The sequence below is a fragment of the Anabas testudineus genome, chromosome 9 (genome assembly GCF_900324465.2).
Source record: "Anabas testudineus chromosome 9, fAnaTes1.2, whole genome shotgun sequence".
Classification (NCBI taxonomy): Eukaryota; Metazoa; Chordata; class Actinopteri; order Anabantiformes; family Anabantidae; genus Anabas; species Anabas testudineus.
Genome location: NC_046618.1, coordinates 5,690,356 through 5,696,667, shown reverse-complemented (window position 1 = coordinate 5,696,667; position 6,312 = coordinate 5,690,356).

The following is a 6,312-nucleotide window of genomic DNA, read 5'->3' as shown; positions in this document are numbered from 1 at the left end:
CTTGTTGCATTCTGTTGATGGTTCAAGTCAAAGTCAATGCTTTAATGTTTTCAAAGGTCAAACACTAGCCACCAAAGTAGCACAGTGGCTGGTGTCATAGAGATGCAGTATTTACTGTTCTCCACCTGAGGGCTGTCTTACCAGGTAGAAGTAGTATAGTACAGTCAAGTTATCAGTTTTTCTTAGCTGCAGGACTAATATTTTGTATGTTCACAGTGCTAGTAAGAGATTCAGACGTTAATGAACTCCACCACGATACTGAACTACACTAATTATATGATCTGCTTGTTCATTTCATACAGACATACAATTAGCAATAATCTAATTTAATGTAGTTTTTAAATCTGGCAATAACTTTCAATTAGAAAATGAGCAGATAGACAACATGGCTGGGATGGGATCATTCTGGCCCAATCACATTATCCCTGCAGTTTAGGATCAAACTACTGACACGTCAAGTTGCTCTCATTTAGCTTAACGTTGACCGGAAGTCAGAGTGATATATATAAGTTGCCCCTATTGGTACGTTACTTACTCACCCGAGAATGATCACGTACATTATCATGTCCATTTTTCTATTCGTATAACATCTGTTTAAATCTAAAACCTCTTAAACCGATAATAACTTAGGTTATTATTTTGAAAGTGAGAACCGGAACAGGCGTGTCGCGCTGCCTCGCTTGACGCTGGCGGAGCTGCTAACCAGTCCGGCAGCTCGTTCAGCGTCTAGTCGATCCTGTCAACAACACTGCAACCTGACACGGGACAGCCAGCCAGTTGGCTAGCTAAGTAACCCAGCTAAGTTAGCTGTCCTGCTAGTCCCCGTATTAACCAGTGGTCACGTTTCGTCATTATTTTTTGCTAAGTTAACTCAAACGTTGTACTTGAAGTTGTTTCGACAAGTGAAGAGCAGCACGGACTTTCTCATTTGGTGAGTTGTCTCCAGTTCGGATCAAACGGGGACAGAAACACAGGTCCAGTGACTGTTACCATTTTGCGAGTCCAGCTTCTTCAGTTGTTAGCTTGTTGGTTGCTAGCCAGCAAGCTGTTGCGCTCTCATCTTATCTAAAGTCTCCGCACTTTGTAGACTGCTTGAACTTCACATTTGCCTTGAATATATGATACTCGGGCAATACTGGTGCACTAAATGTATTCCTGTTGTGAGCAGGCCAACTCTGTCCTTTGCTAGATTGGACCGGGTACTGTGCACGATACGTGGTGTTTTAGGTGAGCAAACGGAAACACAGGCGCTGGGTGTAAATTTCACACTGGGAAAGACTGATTTTAATGGGAAATGTCTTTATGGGGAATCACTACATAATCATAGCTCAGTGAATTAGCTTATGCTCAAAGACTATTTAGATTTCATAGCCGTAAAATAATCTATATTAACATTTCTCCGTCTAATCGACTATCTGTGGTGTGATTTGTATAACTTGAATCTAATCTTTTAACTTAGATGTTAATTGTGCTCTCCAGCTGTTTTTACTACAGTTCACCTTCATCCACTGGATCATGTGTATCAGTAATACCTATACATTTTATCCACCGAGTCCTCAGCTCACAGTTTCATGTTAAACACCGGGGATAGTTATTTAAAGCTTTCCTTAACACAGCGAAAACTCACTTTAGAAATAGCTACAGCACTTCTGTTAGTTGACATGAAGTTATCTGTTATCTGTATTGGGAAGTTTCCTCTGTATAACTGGCTTAACCAGGCTATTGACGTATATATTTTGTGCGTGCCACTCTGAGCTATAACACAACAAACACAATGCTGGTCTTGCCTTTGTCCTGCTCTATTTCTGTTGGCACTTCCTGATAGGAAACACGTCTGATTTATCCAAACTTAAAGCCAGTTGTTTTGAGTATGCAGCATATATGTGTATTATTGTACAGGAAATGCAGATGTTGGACTTGTTGTTGTTGTTTGTGGTTGTCCTGATGAGCTTTTCGTATGTCTAAAGCTATATAAGGAGTTCTAATCCCAGCTGTGCTGTTGGACCCACCATCCCAGCGAATGTTTGGCATTCCATCTTAGCAAAGGCCTTTCCTGTTAACATCTGAAATTCAAGTTTTCAGCCTTTAAGTTTCTGACTGCTGTGCACAATCCGCTGTGTTTTCTCAGCATCAGACTGTTTCTGTTTCTTTCCTTATTGCACGAATGTCCAGTAAATGCATGGATTGAAGTCACTTAATCAACAAAAAAGTAGTTGTACATGGAAGTTATCGACAGTTTGTGTACATAATGAGATGTGCGGGAAAGAGTAAACATGATAGGACAGCAAACACCAGAATTTATCGCTCCAACATTCACAGATTAATCTAAATAGATGTTTGGTGTCAAGTCTGGATGATAGCAGGTGACCGGCGATCAAGGACATAATAAAAATAAAACAGAAAAACCTAAAAAAAAAAAACATTGGGTTATTGACAATTGTTGTGCAGTTTGTTGTTCTTTTATGTCTGGACATATGTCATCAGCTCAAATGTATGGGTGTGACTATGTTGACTCAAGTCTGTGTCCATGCGAACATTATCATCTATTTGCTTCTGTGTGGAGGCGTGAGAACACCACAAACGCGTTTGAACAACCACATAGTAGCTCTGCTGTGATTTGTCAACCACTGGCTTCAGTGCACCAGTCTCAAGAAGGGAAAAGTTTATATGCTTTGTTGACACAGAGTACACTTCTCTTTATCTTCTTCAAGGCCCCTTCAGCTCCTTCTTCCTAAGTGCTATGACTTTGCTGCTTGGTTACAACAGAAGCCAGAGCTCTACAGCAGACGGTTGACTTCTGGTCAGGTAAGATATGCTGGAATTGTTTGCTGTTTTCATCCAGCATGTCATTTTCTGAAAGAACTATTGCACAACATGACAACATGTGGAAAGCATTATCGGATGTGATAAAGGAGCCTCTTAAAGGGCTAACCCAGAACTGCTTGAGTTACTGTGTTTTCTATCTGCGATCACACAATAGAAACAACGTCTGTATCTTAATATAATATATATTATATATCTACCAGAGTATGTCCCACACTCAGAGTCAGAATAATTTATCAGTGTTGCTTCTTTAGAGTCACTGAATCAGAAAGATAAACACATGAAGGTTTTTTAGAGGAGGAGCTCATTATTTAAGGGGAGTCTGGTGTGAGTTTGCAGTGGAATCCCCCAGTCTCTGTCTAAGTCTAATTTGTCTGTATCAGTGATCCACCTCAACGGGTACTCAGTCATGATCCCTGGTTCACTGATAATTCAGCTTAATGATGCACATAAATTGGTGTTTATTAAATATGTTCATCAGTGCACATATCAGATTGGCTAGTATAGATTTTATACCTCTTTCTTGCATTTTTTAACACAGTGCAACTGATATTAAAATATCCACTAAAACAATATACAAAGTAAGTAGCTAAACAAATGTAGTGTATGTAAAAATAAAATGTAAATAGCTCTCAGATAATGTATTGTAACTTGAACTTGTCACTGGCACAGCTGAAACCCATCAACATGCAAGCAGGGCTGAAGCTGTATTTTTTTTCCACATATGGCATTTTCACTTTTTTGATTAAAAATTACTGGTAATTAACAGTAATTACTGCATATCATTTAGTTTCAATAGTTCCAATCCACCTGTACATTTTCTGTTACAAGTCCAAATGTCTGCTATAAAAAAGACAATGGTAGTCCTGTTTCATAGAAGGCTTTTCAAGTCACTATAGCTGAGTTCTGTTCATGGGTTTCAGTAAGCCATGACATTGGGATAGCATGCACAAAACAGCCCCAGGACCCAGAAACAGTCAGGTTTTGTTAAATATATTGTTGACACTATTTTTCTTATCAAATTGTCTTGAGAGAAACAGTCCGTCCGATCAGTTTCAATATGAATGACAAAAAACACCCTTAGATTATCAACATGTGCATTCTAATCTGCAGAATGATCAATAATCTTGTGTGAATATCTTTGTCACTCGTGTATTTGTGCAGTATAAGGCACTCCCAAAGCAAAGTCCACAGTAATGGGGAGAGAGTGTGTGGTTAATTATGACTTGAATAGTGTATGATGTAGTGCTTTTTTTGAATATGTCAATAATAAAAAAATATTTTATCCATTTAAAGGTGCCGTTGAAAACAATGGCTGCTCAGGTGGAGGTTCAGACTGGGGAGGTAGGCAGGACAGTGACAGGAGGGCGACTTCATCTTAGTCCCCTAACTGACTCCAGCAACAAGAACCTCATTGAGATCCCCGCCATCAACCAGTCCCACATCATCACTCCAGAACCTAACAAATCCATCCCAGGCCCCAAGCCACGACTCACTCCCAAACCTTTTGTTGTGGATAAAAACCCCACTATTAAGCCCATACTTGCCCCTAAGCCTCAAACCAAGCCTCGACCAGAATCCACTCGTCTTGCAGGATACAAACCTGAGCTTCCAAGCAGTCCAAAACCACAGCAACCAGTTGCCACTGACAAACCTAGGCTGGTGTCAACCAACCCCAACCGTCCTGCCCCTACCACCTTTAAAACACTTAATAATTTTAACACTGGCCAAACAACGAAGCCAGCAATCCAGCTTTTTAAACCTTTAGACCTCAGTAAACCCACTCCTCCTGTGCCAGCAGAAAGGCAAAAATCTGGTTCAAAAAGCTTGGCCTACTCCAAGAGCCTTAAGAAACCTCCAGTTTCAGAATGGTCTGGAACTGCTAAAAAGGAAGACAAGAAGGACCAGGTGACATCCAGCAAATCTGGGGCACCCATTACCAGAGCCAAGTCCATGGGTTGTCTTGATCAGGTATGTCAAGAGGAGGAAGAAGAAATGGAAAAAGATAAAGCTGTGGCAGCTGTCCCACTGCGACCTCAGCCCAGAACCTCTAGGCCCAGACCTGTATCAGCCATTTTCTATGACAGTCCCACCAAGACGGAGGCACCAGTTCCTGCTCCTCGCTGGGGTGGGAGACGACCGCTTTCGGCTGATCTCACATCCAAGTTTGAGTCTATTGGCCTTTCTCTGCACCGTAAGACTCCTAAGACAAACACCAAGGAGAACATTTCAGAAGAGAAGGCACTGTCGCAGACGGGAGAGCTAGAGAAAACCCCTAAGAATATCACACCACAAAGTCCTGATGGCGCAGCTAAGCCTGGCATCTTAGAACAGAGTGACAAAACGACAGAAGACATAACAGTGAAAGAGACTGATGATAATAGGCGTGGAGGTAGCATCAAGTCACGCATCAGTCTCCTTTTCGATTCGTCCTCCTTTCCTGGAGCAGGTGCCACAGGCCAAGGTTCAGACCTTAACTCTCCAGTGCAGCTGGTCCCTGAAACCGAACCAACGGTGGGTGTTAAACAGCGCATCAAGCAGCTGACAGAGGATGCAACACCAACACAGAGTCCTGTCACAAAACCAGCACTGAAGCCCCGCCCCTTGCCCATAGACCTAACTAAAAGGTGAGAGCTTCTCTTAATGTCTCTGCGGTTTGTTTTTGTTCTATGTCTTTGTCCAGCAGTTCCATTGTCATGCATGGCTTTTGTCATGTGTCATGTATGTTCATCAGGTTTTCAACAGAGAGGTCACCAGACATTGGCAGTGCTTTCTTCAGTGAGGCCACAGAACACCATGAGATCAGCAAAGATCCTCAGAGGAGGGTAAGAGAGGGACGAATCTTCATAGGATCTGTTGGACTTGGTCTGTGTTTAGCAGGCAAATTAAAATAACAAAGTGTTTCATAGCTAGAGCTTGGAATGGCTTTTCAGTTACATTTCAGTGCATTTCCTGTCATGTCTTGTCAAAATATGATGACATGTTTAAAAAACAAAATGTATCAAAAATAATAAATTACAAAAGGAAAGAGTGCATAGGAACATTTGCGGACCAATAATGTTAATCTAAAATGATGCTGCTGTAAATGTTTTCATCAGGCAACAGGAAAATCATAGTAAAACACACCTTTCACAAAAAAGAGAGCTTATATTTCCTGCCGACCTCTGTCTGTGTGAGTTCAGAGGAAGATATCCCAAAGGAAATGGGGCATTTTACCAAAAATAATAGTCACTGAAATCAGATGTACAAAGCTATGAAACCTAAGACGACCAGCACATTAATCATCCCCGGTGGCAGCCAGGAAAATGCAGAAAAGAGATCACTGGGAAACACAGGCTTTGATTCCCACCTCTGCACCACACCCACTGTTACAAGGCTACCATGGAACAAGGGGATACCGTTTCTGTGCTGACATTTGTTCACTCAATCATGTGAACTCCTTTTTGTACAGTATTTTCTCTGTTTATAAGTTGTTTTTTAAAGCCTTTA